Source organism: Pygoscelis adeliae, unplaced genomic scaffold (genome assembly GCF_000699105.1).
Source record: "Pygoscelis adeliae isolate BGI_AS28 unplaced genomic scaffold, ASM69910v1 Scaffold151, whole genome shotgun sequence".
NCBI lineage: Eukaryota > Metazoa > Chordata > Aves > Sphenisciformes > Spheniscidae > Pygoscelis > Pygoscelis adeliae.
In genome coordinates, this window is record NW_008824036.1 from 873,898 (window position 1) to 897,047 (window position 23,150).

Below are 23,150 nucleotides of genomic sequence, written 5' to 3' on the forward strand. Positions count from 1 at the left end.
AATAACTGACCGCGTGTCTCACGAGTTGCTTAGTTGTTCTACACACAAAAATGGCCGCAGTGAGGTGTTCTTTCCAAATGGTTTTCGATGTGGGTTATTCAAATGTGTTCCTCTGAATTCTCAATATGCAGAATTCAGTTGGTCACCAAAATCATATGATATCGTTTCTGTTCTTATTTGGGCGACCTTACTGCTATAAATAGGGACAGGACAGGAAGATATCACTAGGGATCAAGTTCCTGTTTAGGGTAGGGGGTTGGGTAGGTTCCTTTTCTGCAGTTTGTTAAGAAAAAAACCAAAAAACCTGGGTGTGTTTGCAAGACAGGAATGACTCTAACGTAAGTGCATGGCAGAAGAATTACTTTTTCTTCCCTTCACTGAGCTTTGGCTCAATCCTTCAGGCATTACCTTATCCTTCTGTTGCTTTCCGTACATGATGGAGCACATAAAGTCCTCCTCACGTTTACTGAGTGACTCTAATTGCAGCTACATCCTCCACAAAACGTGAGTTCACTGCTATACGCCGAGATCCCCTTAGGAACACGCCGTTCGGTACAACACCCCCAATTTAGGTCAGCGAACGCTATAAGCAGATCACAGCTGTGTAAAGACCCAGGTCCTGCCTGAAATACAGGAACTTTGAGAGGAGTACGGGGAACTGCCTGACTGCACAGTGGCTACGGAGGCTGCAAGATTTCAAACTGTGCTATATCCTGTAGGTCACATAAATATTTATAGAAGGTGCCTGACAGCATGATAGGGCTCGGTAGTTCTCTTCCTCCTCCTTCCCGAGGGGCGGCTGCTTACTCCCAGCCACTGAATACCAAGCTCTGGTAATAGGAAAGAGAGAGAAATGGGAAACGCCATCAGAACTAAGTTTGGGACACGCGCTGCTATGTATTTCTAGTTTCCATAATTTGAAATGTTCATTTTTTTCAGAGGACAGTCCAGCTGGCAAACTGCAGTCTGGCCACATGATGATGATGATTTTTAAACGCAAAGAGCGAGGGCCTGGGCGTGTGTCTCTGTTTTACGTGTTTGGGTTTTTTTAGGTTATGTAAGATTTTGAAGGCGGATTTTTTCCCCCCCTTCTTCAGCACATGTGCACTAAGTCATTCCCCTAATCCTCTGCTTAGCCGGCTTGTTAAAGCAAAAGAAGAGGGAAGTACAGACTCATAAAAAGTGTCTGGGATAAAGGCAGGAATGTAGCAGCCATTTAACATTTTTAAAGAGATACACAGTTTAAAAAGGAAACAGGATATTATTTTCTTTAGAACAATAACAGTACAGCCTTTTATGAGGCATGGGCTTAGATGTCACAGCCCTGAGCTCGCAGTTGCCAGCCGCTCCACCAGGTCCCCGCGTGATGGAGGAGGAACAAGGCGCAGGTATTTTGGCTGATTTGAATTGGTCACGCACCATCGAAATTCCTCTGTCCTTTCATTCTCCCCTTCAGCTTCAGGTGCAAGAACATGTCATCAGTTTTGCTTACAATCATGGTATTGTTTTTCCTTTTAGTTTTTGGTTTGGATTACATTTGTTGTCTGGCTTCCTAGTTCACTTCCTTAAGCTTTTCTCCCTATGTGCGAGTCTAGAAATGTACTGCTGCTCAAAGAGCAGCAGGCTCTGAAAATAACAGGAGTCCTGAAGCTGGAGATTTAAGAAAATGATGTCTCACAGTTCCCTAATAAAACCATAAGAGTTGGCAGCATCTCAGCTGGCTGATTCAGAAAGGTTCAAAATTTTGATGCAGAGCAATCACTGGAAAAAGGTGACAGGGTTAAGGAAGACAGGTAGTAACCGCTGCTGTTAAAGGGTTGGCAGAATTCTGAATGTTAGCAAAATAGTCAGATATAGATAATACAAATAAATTCAAATAGAAGGTGGTTATAACTGGAGCACATTCAGCAGAGGCTCATCCCCTTCAAACGCCTAATTTTAATACTAGCCAGAATGCTGCAGAATGACCAAGACTTCATTATTCAAATAGCGCAGTGCAGGAGAGCAGGCGCTTGCATCCCAATACTATTAATACATTTTTAGCTAACTAGGAAAACAATGTCTTTGCAAGGAGCCAAGTTAGAGGTTTAAGTATGCTCAAATGTACCATCTGGAGTTTCAGTGATAGCCAGAAAAGGAAGCAGTTGTCATGCTGATTGGAAATAAATAAGTTCCCTCGCAGCGTTCAAGACAAACACGATCCTTTCTTCTTTCTCATTGCTCTTCTTCCTATAGAGAAATGAGCTGGGATGGAACAGAGATTTGCCGTATCTCTGTTTTTCTGTATCAAGGTCCTCTTATCTCTGGGGCCTCTTTTTCCCATCACGGGTGGGTTTTAGGCAGAGCGCGGATCTGCCACATGGCTTGGCCAGAGCGGGAGGCCGGGCCAGGTGGCTGCTCATGGCACGTGGCGCCCCGTGAGCACTGCTCGGCACGTGAACCGCAATTGTCTCGCTGCCACTTCATGAGCACCTTCCTCTCCATCTGTCACCTCGCTTCTTACTCTGAGTGGCACAGCTCGCCTTCGGCGACCGCCGTTTCGGCAGGTGTCCGCAGTGCCCAGCACAGCTCCAGCTGGAAGGAACCAGGACCTGCTGCCGAAAACCTTACCAAGAGCCACAGCGATGGAGCACACCCCACACACCCTAATTCGGAGAGGGCGAGATGGGAGCTGGAGAGGCAATGAGCTACCTAATGTCACACAGGTCATGGAAGAGGGGATGATTTTGCTGTGGGTGCTCCGACGTGCCGTGCTCTGCCTGGCTTGGGGCTCCCTGGAGAGACACGTGCTTGCTTTTCTTCCCCCGGTTCCTTAAGGCAGCCCCACTTTACTCCTTTGTATGTAGAATTTTTTAGTATCATGTAGATCTTTAGGAAGAAGAAGAAATAAAAAAAAGCCACAACTAGCACTTTAAAGTGCCGGTGTTAACATTTTCCAGCTTCTTGGGGTTTCAAAACAGGAAGTTTGGGGGCGGTGCAGTTGCACAATTTGCCAGAAAGCTGCTGTTCTGTGAAGTCGGTGACACTGGGCTGTACCAGGAACTTGAGCCCCACAGGCCACCAAGGCCCTCGTTTTCTGGGACTAATTCTCAGTGCGATGCGAGGAGGTTTTGATGTGCTGCTCCTATTAGTAGGAGCCTTGTGGTTTTAGCTCCTCTTGACTGCCAGTGGAGAGTTGACTTGATCTTCAGAGACAGAGTAAACCCCAGAGCTAAGGGGAAGTTTTCCCAGCCCGACAGAGAGGAAGCGAGTAGAGATAACATAGACCAATGTCAACATGGTATAGCTAAAGACTGAAGACAAAGCATTGAGCTACTCGGTTTGCATCTTGTGATGAAACTTGTGATGCAAGCTTCCTTCTAGGTTAGAGTCCAGGTCTTTGTATCATGCACATCCTCAGAGGGAGAGTTTGAATGTTTGTCTGAACTTGCTCTGACTTGACAGCAATGAGATTTGGACTATACTGTCCACTTAACGTGCAAACAACAAGCACCCCCAAAGTTTTGTTCAAAGACGGTGAAGCGTCAGGTTGGGGCCTGCATAGCCAAATCCATTCACTGTTAAAGCCCCTTTCCATCTAATAGAGGGAAGGGAATAGATCACAACTAAGTCCCACTGTGGGCTCCACAGTAAGGCTTCATGGGCCAATCTGGAATTTAATATTGAAGTTGGTCAGTGCATGAGATGGAATAACTTCCTACCAAGAGGAGAAAGGAGATGGTTAATATCAAAGCAATGATATTTTGTGGTTAGTCTGAATATCTGTTTGCCAGAGGTGGAAGAGTTAAGACACCCGTGTCCTGACAGCTGGACTCAGCAAGCTTAATTTGATATTCTTTGCACTAGTCAGTTTTTGCATTATTTCCTGCATTTGGAAGAGCCTAGCTGTGTTCATTCTGACATCTCACTTTCTTCTCAAGTAGTTATTTTCTCTTCTTTATGGGCAATGTCTGTTTATCATGAGGAATCCTACATGTTGTACGTACTAATGGACTCACAACTTTGCTGAAAAGGCAAACCCCAGAGACAGAAAATGGGAAGTAGATGCCTAGCGAGAAGCTAACCATGATCTCACACCTAAAATAGACTCACGCAAAGCAACAAGAAGGAAGTCTAAGAAATTAAGGAAGGTGGAAGGAAGAAGGGTGGGGTGCTGAGATAGTTGGGTTAAAGGCAAAAAGAGATACTCAAAATAGCCTCCTGCTCTAGACAGCTCTGTTCAGGAAATTTTTTAAGCCTTGCTATTTTCAATAATATTAATATTTCAAAATATTTCAAATATTATTCCTTGCTTACTGTTTCTTGCCATCTAGATAGGAACAGGTTACGTCACTATTCGTATGGGAGACCTGGGCAAGAACCCCAAAGTGCTGTAGGAAATAGGGGAAAAGAGGGTTGATGCAGCAGATGATGAGGCACACTTGCCACTGACTCAAGGCTAAAACAACCCCCCGAACAGTGCTGGGGTTGGGAGTGCCACGGTACTAGAAGCTCCATCTTGGGGTGAGAAGTCGCACAGAGGTCTCGGCCTCTTGCCTCAGAGATTTTGAATTGTGTGGTTAAACCAGTAAGCTAAAGCTAATGTCAAAGTTTCCATTAGGGGAAAAAAAAAAAGTTAGTTAGCAAGCTCTGGTCTGCATTTCAATCTGGGTAACTGTATTTGGTCTCCTTCAGATCGCCCTGTAGTCCTCAGCTGATACAAGTCTTTGCTAGCTGTGGTGAACTCTCTATAGTAATCCTGCAGAGCAGGACATCAGAAAAACTCCAGTCAAGTGAAGCTGTAACAAAAACTTTGGTGAGGATTTTTAAGTTAGCTCAGCTTTGGCTTGCCTCTTCTACTTTTTGTTGTAAGAGGAGGAAATTTAGGCAAATGTGGATGCTTCTGAGAGTCCTGTATGCTAAAGTAAGGTGAGATATCCAAATTGGAATGAAGTATTGCTGCGTTAATACCTGTCCTTTACCAGCCTCAAGTGGCAGAAGCTGTAAAAATGCACAGTACAATTATTTTGTTGTTTTAACATTAATAACAATGAGAAGTCATAAACTCTTGGCCAGACTTTAAACTCTAATACCAGATTATACATTTAAAATGTCCTTGTAGTGTCCGGTTAAGTTATCTGGAATTTGTACATGAGGTCTAGCCAAGAGTCTCTGAAAGGTTTAAATGCTAACTATGGAAGGCTTAAAAAAAGCCACATTAAAAATATATATGTTTGAAGTCTAAAAGGGAACAGGAAATGAAGAATTGTGATAAACGGAGAAACAATGAGATAAAGAAGGATCTGAGAATGTAATGAGAAAACTTTACCACAGACTGGGAATATTTTCCTGCATACTTTTCTGATTTTTGTACGGCCTGTCAGTTCTAATGTTACAGTCTTTATTCCTCTATCTGATCATATTCTTGCAGAATAAATAAGTGAATTAGAGAAAAGAAAATAGGAAGACCTTAATGAGACCTGGATTTAGTAATTATCCCTACACCAAAGAGTGCTTATGCATGTATTTAACTTCAAGCACGTACTTACAGACTTCAGCGAGGCATATGCACACGCCAACTGCTCTTCCGCAAAGCATGTGCTGAAAGGTTATTGCAAATCAAGGCTTTGGGTCTATTCTTTCTTCCAGCAAAATTTCTAAGGATTTTAAAACAAGTGTTTGCCATGATAAAAGTAACTTTTTTCAGTTCACTGAAAACCTGGGGATTTGATGCTAGCAAGTAACAAATGGATGTGTATTTGCTGGAGCACGACTGTACATACCCCCCCCCCCCCAAAAAAAAAAAAAAAAACAAACAAACCAACAAACCAAACCCAAACCCAAAGCAGCATACCTGACCGAAGGTCTGTTGCAAACACATCACCTGCACGGTCCCGCTCCATCCCCTCACCACGGGATTCTCCTTGACCCAGTTCATAGCCTTCAATTAAGGGCTCCTAAATCTAGCAGGCATCGTGATGCACTGGTTACTCCAGTGCTCTCAGTTGTCATGTTTGTGGAGGAATAAGTTCACCTTTCTGTGCTCCAAGATGCCTGTTTAACATTGTAAAATGCTCTCTGCAGCTGCAGCACTCTCCAGTGCCTGGCACAATGGGGCTCAGAGACCTCGATAGGACACAACCACATAAAACATCAGCTCCCCAATCATTTCAGTCTCTTCTGAGCCATCTGAGTAAACGCAAGCAGCGTTAGGTCTTAAAAAGTGCTCGGCACGCTGTTTCGTCCTACTGCAAGGGATGGGAATTCCCGGGGCCTAAGCACTGCTGAAACCCTGCAAACTTTACAGCACCGCCCATAAAGGTGCTTGACTCCTATTCTGTGTTTTGCACGTCGAGAATCAATGTGAAGCAGGTCCCACAGTCTAGTTATGTCTCCTCCCTTCTCCTCCTCTCAGCATTATAATTTTAATTTCTGACACCTAAGAAATCGGGTACTGGGAGCAGTGGTCTGGGATAAGTGAGGAGATAGTACTCGCTCCTTTTGCCTAAGAAAAGCTCATTGTGCATGCGTATGAGGATCAGAGACATAACCTGGCCTGTCCTCTGCCTCCTCTATTCATGTGCCTGGCCGGTATGACTACTGATGTTTTGTGGTTGCTCGGGTACCTAAATGGTGAGAGATCTGGGGCTTCCCTTTAGTTAAGAGTTTTGACCATAAGGATTCTCAGATGAGATATGTTGTCTGAGTGTAAAGTGTTTTTTCCCATCGTTTTTCCTTTGCCAGTCACCAAAGACACCTAGCGCCTTGCCTTAGCACTTTACCATAAGCATCTCCCATGTGGAGGCACACTTCATCCTGTTGCCAGGGTTGTGTAGGAGGCCAAGTCTTGGATGCTTGCCTTGAAGACCTTGTTATCCAGATTGATCTTTTCAGGCAGGTATTGTTAGACAGACAGACACACATACACACTAGCATCACCTCATTTCCATAGCGTAGCTCTCCCCCGCGCTGGAGTGTTAAGTACTGATGTGGGGGTGTATTTCCAAAATTATTCACGATGCAAATCTTTTACAACTGATCCCCATCTTATGTTTTGCGTGTGTGTCTGATATCTTGAAAGCATACTAAAAAGTGCCATTTTTTTCTTAAATGAAGAAGGAATGGTAATAATACTGCAGCCTTTCTTTCCATCACGCTGACGAGGCAGCCTGTCCTGTGCTGTATGTCACTGCTCCACTTCACCTCTTGCTAGCCAGGCAGCTGTCACTAACAGCAGCATTAGCAAGTGCGGCACGTCAGCGGCGGTACCCAGGAAGAGCACCTTGCAGCATTGGTGCTGCAAAATAATAGCTGTGCTTACAGCAAGACCCCTCTCTCTGCCCTGTCAGAGTGGGCTTTTGGGAGATGAAATAAGAAAGCGCTATAAATTAAATGAATGACAGGTGCTTAGTGTGGATAAGGATCAGTTATAAAGTCCCCTTGGTTTTTAAAGAGTACTTTGTTATGCAGGCTCCTGTGAATATGGTAGAGGACCTAGACTGACATGGGCCTCCTTCTTGGTAAATATTTAAGAGCTGCCTCGTGGAAAGTAGGCAAGAAAGGAGAATACTAGATATCGGTTGAGAATAATTCTTTGCAGTAAATTTCAGAAGCTAATAGCAAGGCATGTATGGTAAATTGTGCGTGTAAGTGTGCTGTAAGAGGCGGAAGAGGCCTTCTGGAGTCCAGAATCCCATTATTCCAAGAGACAAACTCATTCCAGTGGGTTTCACAGGAATAGAAAGCTGCAGCCCTGCTTTTATCCCTGCCCAGCACTGCCTTCTGAATGCAAACACATTCAAGGTGTCACTGCCCTACAGTCTGCAGCCCGAGTCAGCTGCAGGCTTGCCATCACCAAGCCAGGAGACAGGCTGAGAGATACTCAGATTAAGGCAAAAAGAGAAAATACAGAATTTTAAGTCGAAGGAGTTGAAAAAATGGAACTCACTTCTCAAAGATATTTAAAACGAAGACATTGTGATTTCTTCTTGCATTTTTTCTAGGTTTTAAAATTCGAGGGTATCCTGGGAACATGTTTCAAGCTTTTCTCTGTAGTGAAGCCTTTTTTTAGTCTGGTTCTCAAAGGAGCTGAGGCTTTTAGGACCGTGCTGCGTCCATGTGTGTGTCTGTGAGTCTCTCCAACTTCCTACAATAACTTCTGAACCTACTAGTATATTTAAACCCAGTGTGACAGAGACGTAGAGCTATCAAGGATAGCTCATGTCTTGCAGCTTCTGTAAAAATAGGTTCTTGGATAGCCGTAAGTAACCTTAGGAGTGCACCAGCTGGAAAAGATGGTGAGGTGAGCTTACTTGTTATTAGACATCAGAGGATCCTCGCAGAAGCAAGCCCCAAGAAATGCTGCAGTCATAAGAAAAGCATCAACCATCAGAAAGATGTGCACAAAATGAGGCTTTGTGAGTTCTAGCACTCCCGGAGCTGGTTGTTCAAAGACAGAGAAGGTTTAAAGGCAGCTACGGCATGCTTTACACATTTTTCTGCCGTAGATTCATCAGGGTAGGCAGGGCTTTTGTACAGACAGTGAAAGCCCGAGCAAGATCAGGACTGTACAAGAGTTCAGATCTGAAAGTGCATGAACTATACCAACACAAGCACTTTTATACTGCCACAGTTGCAGATATATTGGGAAAGTTTTGCAGAAATTAGTATCCTGGGAAAGCCAAAAGAGCAGAATGTGTGTTTTAACAAGACATACATGCCTGGGAGATCCCACAAGTACAGGAGCTGAGGCTTAGAGAAAGTCAACAGATACTGCAGGATAATGGCCTCCCAGCTGCAGATCTGCAGGCTCCTGTGCTCCCAATGCTGGCGGCTGCTATTTCATGTGCGTACGGGCACGTGAGATAACATAACCTTTCCTCAGTCCTTCCCTGTTCTGTGAACAGACCTGCTTCTGCTAGACTCTCACTGCTCCTACGTCTCTCCACAATTTCACAAAACATGTTTGGGAAGCACAGATAAGGAGGTTCCATGAAATATGAATTATTGTGTGCATGCAGGGATCTTCTCTCTCTTTCCCCATGTCCCCTCCCCCTGTGGCAATATATGATTTCAGGCTGCAGAAAACAGACTTTTGTCGGTGCATTCCTCTTTGCCCCTTCTGCAGTTCAACATTTAATGCTTTCTCTCTGCAAAGCACGTTGGCAGACATGTTTCTATATGGGGTGCAAATAAATTGCATGGAGTGAGGCTGAAGTGACTATCACGGCAAATTCTCTTGGTAGGAGGCAGACCTCGGTACCATATTCTGCTGCTCAACACTTACTCTTTCCTGCATTAAGGTTTTGGGATGTTTGTGGATACTAAGCCCAGCTCTGCGTGGTTTCCTGTGTGGACACACTGAACTGCATAGAAATTACTCCATCCTGCAAGACAGATAAACATGCAGTGTGCTAAACTGCATGAAGACCACAAGGTTTTCAGAAGAGCTCAGCATTAGCCTAATTTTGCTCCCAGTGGTATTGAATGAGGCAGAATTAGGCTAGAGCTGAGCTTCTGAAAGCTGTACCCTATCTTCCTCTTGCTGTAGTTGTCTAAAAATAAGGAGTCCAATTAAATCAACAGCAGTAAAAAGTATGAGGGAATGTATAATTAATTAAAAAAATCAAAGGTTGTCTTACAGCACTTATCAGCATTTAGCAATCCCACCACCAGCTCTTACTCTTTTCATTTTTCCTTTTTAATCAGTGATTATTGTTGTATCTCCTTACATTATGATCACATATTCTGGTAGTATTTCAATGTGACTGCGTTCCCTGGGAGCAGTAAACCTAGTTGCAAGAGGAAAATGAGAAACTCCATTAAAAGAGGAAGGGAAAAATCTGTTACCAGCTCCAGCCCTGGTCCTGACACCTAACTGGAGCCCCGATATTGGTGAAGGATAAAAATTTGCTCGCTGTGATAGTGAGCAAAGGCCTTCATTTGCAACACAGCCCTGATGAGAAACTAAAGCCTGAGAGAGAAAAAATTGCATGTCCAAAGTCATCTCTCCTGTAGCTTTGTGGGAAGGGGAGTAAGGGGAGGTGTGCTAGCTCAGAGCTATTGCTTTCCCTATTGCTATTGTTTTATTTCTAGCACTCCCCTCCCCCCCAAAAGGGTTTTTTTGGTCTACCAAGAGAGCGTAAGGTGGCCACCTGTGAGCCCAGGGCTTTGTCACCTCCCAAACAAGTGTTTCACACTTTTACTCTTGCATTGCAGTGTGAAGGGAGCTGGAGAGGATGTGCCCTTCTCAGTTACCCTGGCAGGAATCCCCAGAAACTGTGCTGGATTCCCAGCAAATCTGGAGTGACTCCATCTGGGCTGCCGGGAGCAGAATCTGGCTTATGTTTTGAGTGCCAGCTGTTAGTGGGAAACAGTAAGACAACATGGAAGGAGAAACCATATAATCCCGTTCTGGTGGCTCTTTCTCGGTTTATGCCTAGATTTCTCCACCTTTCCTTTGTCCAGTTGAATTTCAGGTTGAATCTGTGCCTTTGTGGCAGTAAATGTGGACAGATAAAAAGGCTTGTGATACGGCAGTAGCCTGAGGACAGACTTCTGCCTCAAGGAAAGGTTGAGGGGGATTCGCTCCATTAAACCAACAGGGGCGGGCATCAGTTGCTGACTTTGTGGGTAGCTTCAGTGAAGTGAATGAATCTTGTGGTGGTGGCATCCTCCCCTTTAAATATAGTTATTCATACTGTAGATACCTGCATCTGGACTTGTCTTTACAGTCAATGGAAGCACTTGTAGGGCATGTTTATTTTTGGCGAGGGTAGGCATTTAAAACAGGTCAGATGACTCACGCTCTATAGGTGCCCGTTTCTCCCCATTGCCTGGAAAAAGAGTGAGATGACGAGTCCAGACACAGGCATCACCTACTGACATGTACGGTTATGTGAAAGTACTCCTGCCCTCTATTTTTCTGTGCCTATTCTCTGTCTCTTGTTGGTGCGCTCTATCCTTTTCTCCTGTGTATTTAGATCATAAATTCCCCTCAGCACTGTAAACTCCTGTAATGCATGATGACGTCAGTGTGACAGCATCTTGGGATCTTCCAGCAGTACCATCACAAAAATAACAGTATAATACTTTCCAATTAGTACATACACAGAAAAAAAAGCAGTTGTGAGAGACAAACTATTCATAGTGTGGTCTCTACGCTATCAAAAGAGCTGAGGGGGAAGTTCTTTTACCTTAAGCCGCACAAGCAGCTTTTACGTGTGACTCACAGTTTCTTCATCCTCAACTAAATACCCCTTGTGAGAAGCCTGATAGAAATTATTAGTAAAAGATCACCCATCTCTCACTAAACTTCTTTCAGTGAAGTTTAGTAGAAAGTTATATCCCTGCTGTAGATTGGTGTAGAACAGCTCAAGGAGGACTAAAAGGGATCGTATTCTTGCAGAGTTCTCTGAGATTTCAAAGTGGTGGCTTTAGGACTTGTATTTGTACAAACGTCTGCCCTGGGCTATATTACAGTGGTGTGTCTGTTAAACAGAAGGGATTCCTTTTGGTTTGAAATATAATTTCAGCTAGTTCCTGCATTGCTGATTTGCAATGTCCTTTTTGGATATCTAGTCACATATGAAGGAAGAGTTCAGTACTGCAAACCTGGCTGCCCTGCATGCAAGACTTGTCTATTTTGTTTACTGTATTTCTGATGGATCAACCCCTCAGATAAGTCCTTCAAACAGATTCAGGGTTCCAGGATACAGCCCTGCTGCTGCCAGATTTGAAAATAAAGATCTCTACCGGGTTTTTTTCATGTAGGGAAGAGTCATTTTTACTCCTCTGCTGCCTTTGCTGACTGGGCACTCGTTTCCAGCTATAGGCTGCTGCTCTGAACTACGCATTTGAAGTTATTTTTGAAATGCATTATTACACTGAAGTTGCATCTCTCCCTTTTTGATGCGTAATTTAGATTTTAGCCTCTTATGAATTACATGCCTAAGGAACTGCTGATGCTTCTGGGAAAAAACAACAATAATAAAACTGTACAAAGTACTCTTTGTGGAGACTGTTCTGGATATAAACACATTTATACTTCTCTGAGTTTTCCCTATTTTTGTCTCTGGGGTGTTTATATGAATATAGAACCTCTATTGTTTGGTAATTCATCAGTACCGATGAGATCTCATGAATTCCTGCCGCATATCATCTGCGTCATGAAATCACAGTTCTTTGTGGTACCCTGATGAATGGATGGATGGATGGACAGATGGGACGGACGGACTATGGGTGGAAGAGAAATTAGAAGTAGCTTTTTTTCTAATGTAGCTTTTCTTCATTGCAGAAAAGGAAGGCCAAGCAAAACTCAGGGAGAAACATGACTATTAAAGTCGTGAGGGGGCTTGAGTAACTAGATCGAGTGCTGGATTTGGTCCTCTTCTGCTGGTTGATGTTGACAAATCTATTTATTTCTGGGCGCATTTTATACTGTGCCCAAAATAGAGGTAGTGAGGTCTCTTGCTGCTGCTGCTGCTATTCCTTAGGTTACCATAGATTTCTTCCAAAATCTGCTGAAGCCCACAGAAGAAACTCCCCGTGGCTTACAAAAGCCTTTGGGACATCTATATAAATACGTCTGACTCTTTCAGGATGGGCGAAAGGATTGTTTCACCTCTGTGCTCCAGTTCAACACAGCTACACAGAGAGAGGGATCTGCTTCTCTGCGTTTGGTTTCAGCATCTGTAAGATGGAGGAGGGTTTTATAAGCTGTGGGCTGCACAAGGCACTGTGAATTTTGATTGTTTGGGCAAAAAATTTCAAATGTCAGTCACTGAGGTCAGGCATCTCAACAGGAACCTAAACAAAACTGCCTTGATTTTCAAATGTGTTGTTAAAATCTGTGGCTCTGAGGATCAGCAGGCGCTCAGTATTTTTGTCAAACTGGGTTGCTTTTGTTTTGCTTTATATGGATGTTGCTGCTTAACTTAACAAACCCAAGCCTGAATGTCTTTGGCTTTACTATTTCTAATTAAAGGTGTAGGCATTTCGAATAAGATCCCACAGTCTATGAAATGCCACTGCTCCCTACTGAACTTGGCTTAAAATTAGTAATACCAAGTCCAAACTTAATTAAAATCACAGAAGATAAACCTTCTGTTGAAAAACAGCTAGAAGGACTGAAGATTTAAGATGGCTCTGCATTGTACGTGATAGCTAATTGTAATTGAGGTCATCTGTGCTGCTCCTGAGGTTAAAAAAAAAAAAATTCCTGAAAGTATCTATCGAAGTAAAATTCAGATACAGTGGGGGATGGAAAAAAAAGTCTAAAATGGGATGTTTTTCTACGTATCAGCAGGTTTTTAAGGATGTAATTTATAGGGGAAGTGACTCAAATGAAATTATGCACTTTAAAAAATCAGCAAAGTGTTGAGGACATAATAACCTTTGAAGAATTTAAAAAGCCCTTTCATATTCATATTATTAGAGTTCCTCAATCCTGTAATTTGACTTCCCCCCTTTTTTTTTTTTATGGCACAGCTCCTAATATCAAGTGATTATTTCAGAATCAATGAGTTTCATTAGAAAAAGCAAAGTCAATCCATATCCTTCCTGGCTGGGGAGAAAAGCTTAAGAAAACAACTTAAGTGTATCCTAAAACCTTAGAGACCATGATGAAAAAAAAATTTCAAGCTTTAATGTTCTGGTTATTAAATCTCACTGTCTTTAAGCCAATCTCATGAGCTTCTGTCCTTAGTCATAAGCCCTAAGTTTTGCAGTCCTCTATTGGAGTAGGTGCAAGATGGAGAGAAAAAGGGGTCAGAAACTCCAATTCTTCCATCCCTCAAACTTTGTGGCAGTTCCCCACAGGAATTAAAAATATATGGCAGTTTACGGTGAGGATGTGGCTGATTTTCTGTAACCCTCCATCCCATTAATAATGAGACCTCTAAGAGCATTTTTTGGGGCAATCTACTACCCTTTAAAAATCTACTCACTACATTAAAGTCCCCATCATTTTCCTCCTCTCTTCTCTCAAATCAAGGTGGCTTGAATTAATTCAGACATTACTCATCCAGAAAAGGCAAAAAAGTCTGTACTTGCTGAAAAAAACCTCTGTGAGCATTCTAATCCGCTGTTGATTTTTTGTTTTTATAGCAGTATTTGACACGATCTCTGTGATACTTGAGAAGTGTTACATTAGATCACATAAGGCCCATGCAGGCCGTTCTTTCCTGTTCCGTGGCCAGCAGTGAGTACTTCAAACCAGTATAAAAGCAGGCACACAGAAGTGTCTTCCTCTGCCCATACGTTTGCGCCTTCCCAGCATCCAGCAACTGGCAGTTTAAGTATTTCTTGAGCCAAAAAGCGCATCTGAATGACTGTGATAGATGATCTCTGAACCCATGTTCGCTTTCCCCCTTTACAACACCCCGCCTCTGTGACTTCCACACTTTGCAGCGTGAAAAAGTTCTTCCTTGAGCTTATTGTAAGCCTTTGGCCTCCTGAACCAGCTGTAGGACCCAGGCAGCCTCTTACGTTGCTTGTGACCAAAGCAATGTGTAAAATGGTAACTGAGACTGTCAGTATAACATAGAATCATAGAATCGTTAAGGTTGGAAAAGACCTCTAAGATCATCGAGTCCAACCGTCAACCCAACACCACCATGCCCACTAAACTGTGTCCCTAAGCGCCTCATCTACACGTCTTTTAAATACCTCCAGGGATGGTGGCTCCACCACTTCCCTGGGCAGCCTGGTCCAAGGTTTAACCACCATATGCTAGAGAGCTACAGATCGAGCGATGGAGGACCTTTACTAAGCCCAGAACACATGATCCTGGGTAAAAGCCAGGTAGGTGACAGCCTCACACCTTGTCCGTTTCCATGAGGATTAAGCATTTTATGTGGCCTGAAAATCAACTTTTTCCCTGTCTGAGAACTACATGTTTGCAAACAAAACATGCATTTTTCGTCATTGTTGAAAAGAGCTGAAAATGTTCTGATTTCAAACTTGGATTTATTTTTAGGGACTGGGTTTTCTCATGAAAATAGAAAATTCTGATAAGCTCCCTTTCCTTGCCTTTGTAATAGAAATTATGGTTTGGTAGGGGTTTCTGAAGGGTCACCTGGAGGCAGGTTGATTTTGTTATCCTCCAGACTATCTCTGGTGGAAGAAAGGTAACACCGCTGAATAAACTCCCTTCTGCCTTTGACCCAAAGACTGCAAACACCCTTCACAAAGGGGCTGGAATTTGCTTCAAAAGGAGTCAAACAATAACCTTTCAATGGATTCCATCACTTCCTAATAAACAAAACATCATTCCCTTTCAAGCTTATCTGTGTGCCAAGTTCTGTGGTTACAGTACAATAGCTGTATTGTTCTTGTATGCTGCAGGCTAAAATGTATTTTGGTAACTGCTGCTCTTTATAACACAATTGTCTGATGACAGTTATTCTAGCAAACCATTAACTCCTTCAGCCCGAGAGGACCTCTTCCAAGCAGGCTGGATAAGCCTCACCAAGTTGATTTCTCCCACTGAGCACTGAATAGAACAGAAAGTAACAAACTTGGGACTCTCAGTGTTAGATAACATGTAAATTATGGTGACTCATAGTGGAAAATTGTAGATAAAAATTACACAAAGACTTATTTAACCACCATCTTATGATTTTTTCCCTGTACATGAGTGTGTGAGATATACTCACACATACTTCAAAATAATGCTACTATTTGTCCATTCCCCCCGCCCCGCAGCTGTCCTGGAAGATATGAGATCCAGAATAAAAATGTACATACATACTCATATTCACCTCACATTCCCCACTGAGGCATGAATGAACCCTGAAACCGTTTTAATCACTGGTACATTTGTGACAAATACGCTAATTCCCACAGTTACACTCTCATGAAAAAGGCGGCCTGGGTTACTGATGGGATATTCCCATTTTACAGTTCGGAAAACAGGCATAGGGAAAACCCAAGAAGTTAGTGGGTGATCCTAAGCAGTGAGAAGACTGGAGATAGATTCAAGGTGATGGTTTCCTAGGCTTCCCTCTGAACTAAACTACAAAAACCACACAAGCCTACAAGAGCTGCTTGGTAAGGCCAGAATGGGCAGAATATCTGGCTCTTCATGGCAAGAAACACTGAGAACAGGGTTGGTTTGTTTTTTTTTTTTCAGTATGTGCATGTGGTATTTTTGTAATTCAAGCTCAAGTCACAGCCAAACTCTGAAAACAAACCAAGAAGAAGAGCCAAATATGTTAACATGAGTTGAAGACCTATTCCAGCAGTGACTGAGAATTTGAGGATAGGAGATATTTCTTTCTCCTGAATCAGTAAAGCCCATGCTAACATCCTGAACTATGCTAGGGAAACATGCCAGTGAGGAGAGAAAGCAGCTCGGCAAAAACAACAAAAAAAAAAGGTTTTCATTTCTGAAGGCCACAGGTTCATAAATAAGTGCCAGAAACTGTGGCTGGATTTCTAGAGAAAGGCTGAAAAAGTGCATTATATTGTAGAGGAGTTTCCATATTATTCATCCTGCCCATCTCCCGGACAGCACAGAATTGTTCCCAGTAGTATCGTCTCATTTGCTTTCTTCAGCTCAGTATTCAGAGGCTCAAGGAACAAGACCAGCCGACCTTACAATTAGAAATGTTCTTCCTAATATTCCGCCGCAATTTGTCTTTGCTCATTTTCATGCATTAGCCTTTATGAACTTCATGAGGCAACCTTAATTGCATTCCCTTCTGGCTGCTTAAGGAAGGACTTTTTTTGCACGGACTGAAAGCAGGGTTTGAAGCCAGGGTCCTCAGAGCCAGAGCACAGAGCTTTGGCAGTCACATCGAGGGAGCGTGTCTGCTAACGGGTAACAGCACTGGGCTGTTAGTCCTACGTACAACCCCTTCCCCAGTGCATGATGCTCCAGCAAGGGCATGGGATTCACATCCCTGTCACTCAGCCAAAATAGATTTTATTCCTTCCATTCATTCATTGCAGCTTTTCTCTGAATTTCCTTGCTTTGTCGATAGGTCTCTGCTGTAGGCACTTCAGCAGAACAGTCTTCGATGATTTTTTTCTTCCTGTGCATTCTGGAGCACCTGAGCTGGGATATTTCCTGGCGCGCTGAAGTGTGAGCTTCCCAAAACAACTTTGGTTTTAAAAATCACCTTGTGTTGCAAAGATCTAAACTGCTTAACTTCTTTAGCCTCCTCTGAAAACCCCATCCCTGAAAGACTTCGTAAGGTAGAGCTCACTTATAATGTCCATGCCGTGCATGCTGAAAAGCAGCTCAGTGTGGGGTCAGTAACTTGCAGAGGGAGATGAATCGCGTTATACGTACATGGTACGTTACAAGGGCTAACGTTTCTGTCTTTCTGGGAAGCTCCACGGGTAGACAATTTGCAGTCCTGCACTCCCATTTGCCACGCAAAGCCCATCTCTGTATAGGATGATGAAGCGGGCAGGTCCTCCTGTGCTACGGTCCCCATCTTTCCTTGCGTTTTCCCTGTCTGTATTCTCACGATGCTACCTCTCCATTACTTAGGTGGAGCTTTTTGTAGTAAAGGGCATCAATATATGTATGAACGGTGCTTACTAGCTTGTGACCTTGATGTCAGAAGGAGGCTTTTTGGTTCTACCAGCATATGCATTATTAATGCAAATATCGTAACAACTAGTTGTGAGGAACCAGAATTTTCTTCCTTGTACTATGGCATATAAAGGTCTGTGAGGATAGATCAGGCGGCTTCATTTGTATTTGCTGTGTCTGAGCTAGAGCTCCTTAAAAACGCTGACATTTTGAAAACTTCAGTAGATTTTTCTTATTAACTTGAGAAATTGTTTTTAAAATGGTGAGCATTTTTTATGTCCAGTCAACAAAATCTGATTGTGGTCGCACTGTATGGGGACTAGCAGATTACAGCTGTGGAGAAAGACAGAAAATGTATGCTAGGCTCATATATAGGTTTCAGGGAGGCAACTCATAAACAAATACACATTAAAAGCCATTTACAGGAATGATATATTCAGCTTTCAGGGTGTCAGTGTATGTGTCTGTCCTCAGTGCATGAGTCTCTGTAGTTCCTTCTCAATCCAGATCTAAGTCAACTGCAGCTGTATTTTTTGATCCTGTAAGAACCTTTCTAATCATTTTTTTTTAGAGCATCATCACTTTTCATCTTCTAGCATTGCTATTTTCCTCCTTCTCTCTGAAACTAAATCCTATTCATACTAAATTCATTGGCTAACGTCAGTTTGGTTTTTTGTGTTAAAAAGAAAAAGGCCAAATTGTCTGTTAAGAATTTTTCCTAACCAACAATTTTTATAAGAGGAAATAGAAGGTAAAGAAGTGTGGCAACAGGGAGAAGTCAGTACTGAGGTTTATGTAATTTGCTCCATCTCTTGCAGTGGGAATGTTTGTACCTGGGTACTGCAGCAATTAGACATGTGATAGATGGGGAGAGAAATTGGCACTGAACATTGGGTTCATTAAAGAACATTCACAGGGCTGTAAATTCAGGCTTAGGAACGATTTTTGAGTTTTGGTTATAGAGAGATGAAGTTTCATGAAAAAAGCCACTAGGATCCCATGGAAATTATATGTTTTAATCCTTGAATAAAAAGTATAGAAGCCAAGAGTCTGACAAGCCTTTTGAAGCATTGAGGAGTCCTTCCTGGCCTCTCATCATGTCACCGACGGGGCAGCACGAAGCTGCTTTTGTATTGCTGCAAACCGACATTTTCAAGGTGCATAAATAGGCCTGAGAAAACTGCAGAATTAGAATAAACTCTCACAACCCCCCAAAAACTTTGATCAAAGCCAGCCCAATTGTCTGTATCAGAAGACGAGTTAAAAAGACAAAAAAAAAATGGTTGTGCGAAAGCGGGGAGAAATGTGAAGGCTAAAGGCTGCTCTAACCACTAAGTATCAACTTGGTTCATCGCCCACCCACCTCCCACACACAACTAGAAATAACTTTAAATAATTTATTTAAGTGTGTCTGTATTGCAGTTACATATTTAATGACTTAAAAGGACAGTGTTTCACTTAGGAATAAATTTTAATTTTCCATAATTTGAAGGTAAGCATTACTCCTGCACCCTATTTTCTGAGAATTTCAGAATGCTTTACAGCGCTCAGTGGATTAAACTCTATGCTGCCGTCTCAGATAGTCATTACCCTTATTAACAGAGCGAAAACCACGGCACGAATGGGTTTAGTAGCTAAACTTAGAACACGGTAATTCAGTGAGAGAACAAGGAACAAGCTAATTTCCCTGTCCCGCTCGCTGAACGTTAGAAGAAAAAAAAAAACCACCTCATCTTTCTTCTGCTCCTCTTGTTTGTTGCCTCAAGAATTGTCTTTTCATAGATAATAATATATTCAGGGATTTAAGGGGTTAATCATGAATGTTAGTGGCAGAATGATGGGGACATAATTTATAAAGGAAGAAAAAAAAGGAAGCATATACAGTAAAATTTCATGTTGGAATTATCTAAGCTCATTAGAGATGAAAACATCTGAGTCATGTTATGAATTTTATTAATAGTGGTGAATAGTTCACATCTCTGGAATTGTCTGTCCTTTTCTATAAAGACTGTTGCCTTGATAATGGTCACAATTTGGTCCAGCTACTTCCAGGAAATTCTGATTTTCATGTGTTGAGCATATCAGTACATTTCTGGAAATTAATTTGGGTTTTATCAGCATAGGAATATCCCAAATGTGGGTTTTTTTATGGGCTCCCAGTCATTTTGACCTTGCAAATGGGCAGGAGAGCCGACGAAACCAAGTTCTGGTGTGCTTGCTTTTTTACCACACCATATTGACTGATTTGGAAGAAAGAAAAAGAACCAAAAAACCCAACAAGCTTGGTTGGTCATTTCTGTGCTTACAGCTTGCCTAGGGACAGTACATCCCCAGAAAAGGGAGAAGACTTAAACTTACACTTCTGGCATCGTTTTCCGCATCCCCCTGAAAGAGCTCAGTGCCCTTGTGGTAGGATGCTGCATTCCAGCGCAATGAGGCACCACAGAGATATCACAGCACAGATAACGTCCCAGTGCAGTGCCACAGATGTGTCCTTCAGTCTCCAGCTATGGCTGGAGTTTGGCAACCTTCTCTGGAAATACCAAAAAGCATCACAGTCTAAACGCACAGCTATTTATATCATGCAAAGTTCCTCAAGTCCTATGAAATTCCTCTCTGCTTCATCCAAACGCTGCCCCTGCTCACACCAGTCCCTTTGCATGACTTCACGGAGACCAAAATGTCTCTTCTTTCTGCCAGCAGTGAATCCATCTGACTTGTATAATACCACCTGGTTCTTGCTCCCTTCTTCTGCCTCCACGCTTAGATTAAGACCATTATGGAACAGGCGCTGCACTTGTCTGTAGGCTGGGATATATTGCGGGTGTCCCTATATGAATAGAATTTCCCCCGGTCTTTTGGTCTGGACCCGGAGTGTGACATTTGGGGAGTCTTGCCTTGGTGAGTACTTCCTTCTTGTAGTTGTCTAGGAAATACTCAGAGAACCACTTCCTGTGCTATCGATGGGGCAAGATGAACGGTACTGCTAGTTTTGCATTCATCTGAGCCCTGAAAGGCTCAGCAGAGAGCAAACAGCATGTGGTGCAACCATTTTGTTAACAGAGGGAAAATCATGATCTTTAAAGCACCGTTTTCCCATGTATAAATACATGGTACAGAAAAGCTAATTATAGCCCCAAGGCTGACAATTATCAACGACAAACACAAAACCCCAAACAAACCCGACAGCTTCTCATTTTCAAGAAGTTATAGAAATGCTCTTTTAATGGCACAACGCCTGAACTACATGTCAGCTCTCTCTTCTGCTGATGGCTTACCTAGAACGAATCACTGCTTAGAGGGAAAGCAGAAAGCAAGGAGGCAGTCAAACCCTGGCAGCCATCTGAATCTCAGGCATCTTGCTTTAATTTCCCTTTCTTGGTGGCAGATGGTAGCTTTGCAGGGGTGTTAAATCTGCTCATAACTAATAGGGTGTTGTTTCTTCGAATGCTCCATCTATTTCCACAGGAACAAACCATCAATTCTCACTATAACATGGCACAACCCAATAGTCAAGAAACTATGATTTGACTGGGAAAAAAAAAATCGCACCACCTACATCCCCAAGCCCCCCTATCAAATAAACAGTAATAACCCAGAGTTGTTTACTATACTTTCTCCCTTCTTGTGTATGCTGTTAGTTTAAGAGCTGAACCCGGTGTGCCGTTCCCCAGAGCTTTCACAGCCAGGCTCCTCAGGCATGCTAAAATATGCAAGCTGAGAGAGATGCTTTACCTTCCTTCAGGCCTGGAGCTGCTGCTTGTTCAAAGATTAAGACACAATCCCTGCCCTGAAGTACTCACAGCTTAAACAGAGAAGACAGAGAATGGAGTAAACAGTATATCATCCTTGCGACCTCCTGGCATCAAAGAGGGAGCGGGTCAGATGTGTTGCATAGGTCTCAGCCCTTGTTTTACTAAGCTTTTCTTTCACAAAGCAGTGTAATTTCTGCAGTAGCACTGTCATTTCGGTTATTCCCCTTCCACATAAACTAGCACAGCCCTTGGCTATATCTGGGAGTGTTCAGCTGCCCGACAAGCCACCAAGTAGGTAAATCTGTAATGGCTCAAGTTGCTGCAAGGAATTGAAAGCAAAGCTTGAACAAGGAGCTTGCAGCACTCTTGGGAACAGGCAGCAGCCGGGGTCTTGGGGGGGGGGCAATTCCTGTGCCTGAAAAGCAGCTTTCACACAGGACATCCCACTCTGCACGCACATGGTGGCCTCCCGACACCCCTGTCATGCAGTACTGTAAAATGCTGAGGCTTTTGCATAAAAGACTGTTGTGTCAGTGGAATCACTCTTAACAATAGGTAGAGGGGCTTTATATGGCAAATATCGAGATTTATCATCTCTCAGCACAGATACCCAAGAAAGGGGACTATGTGATGCTGTAATCTATAGATCTAGCTGCAGGCTGCATCAGGAGCCAATGGACTAATTCTCTCCCTTCAGTATTTCCCCAAATTGTAATCCTGTAGACTCTGGCAACCCCCTCCAGTCCAAGACGTGTACAGGATGTGTGATTGTGGTGGGGGGAGCCAGTGGTTATAAAAGTGCCCAATACTTGGTCATTCATGACTTTCAGCTTCGCTCCAAAACTGAAAAGTTTTTTTGTGAAGCTTTTTCCATACCATCAGCAGCTGAATCTCCTGTCAACTATAACCGCTGCACCTGCTAAGAGCAGAACCACCAGAGATCACAGCAAAGTAGCTTCCAAACGCTGCTGAGCTTTGAAGCGGCCCATGTTTAGATTTTTATCCTGCCTTCCTAGGACCGTAGGGAAAAGTTTGTTTTAATCCTAGCATCTGGTGTGCATTTGGTTGCAGAATAAAGGTTCATTCATACTACACATGCAGATTTCAGTCTTCGCTGTCAAAGTGCTTCCGCCCAAACTCATCTGGGTAGAGTCCTTATCCCGGTAGCCCTGCAATTGTCCCTTAACCTTTTGGCCTCTCCTGTTTTGCCAAGTATCATCTTTTTCTTGCAAACTATACTCAGGGAAAATCCTCTTGCAATTGAAGCGACCTGTTCTGAAGAAAGAGGAGTAAAAGTGCAGCTAGCATGAAGTCACTGGTGGTCACAGCGTGATTTCATGGTCTTCGTGGCGCTCACCTGCGCACCCACCTGAGGGTCTGCACACTGCCTGCCGCTCGGGGGACAAGCCACAGCTTTTACAGCAAGGTCTGTTGTCAAGTGTCCGGGACGAATGAATAGACAGACAAAAGAGACACCAAATAGAAGGAAGGCGTTTTCCCACCCACATAGCAAATACAATGACACCTTCTTCTGCTACCGAAAGATAGGCCAGCTGTTTATTAGTCTTAGTCACTTTTAAAACGTAGAGGCTGTGACCTTTCCATTCAGGTCGAAGGAAATCGAATGGCAGGGATCCCAGTGATCTCACAATTTGGCTCTTGTTCAGATTGTAGCCTATGTTAACTGCAGGACAAATTCTGAGGTCCTTCCAGTTTCTTGGTTGTGCAGACGTAAGCTCACATGGGGGTACTTTCTTCTGGATAAACTGCACAGAGCAAAGGGGCTGACTTTGCTTCCAACTATTCCTCTACCGCCCCCCCCCCCCCCCCCGCCCCACCACACTGTCTTTCTCCTCACCCCCAAACCCGAT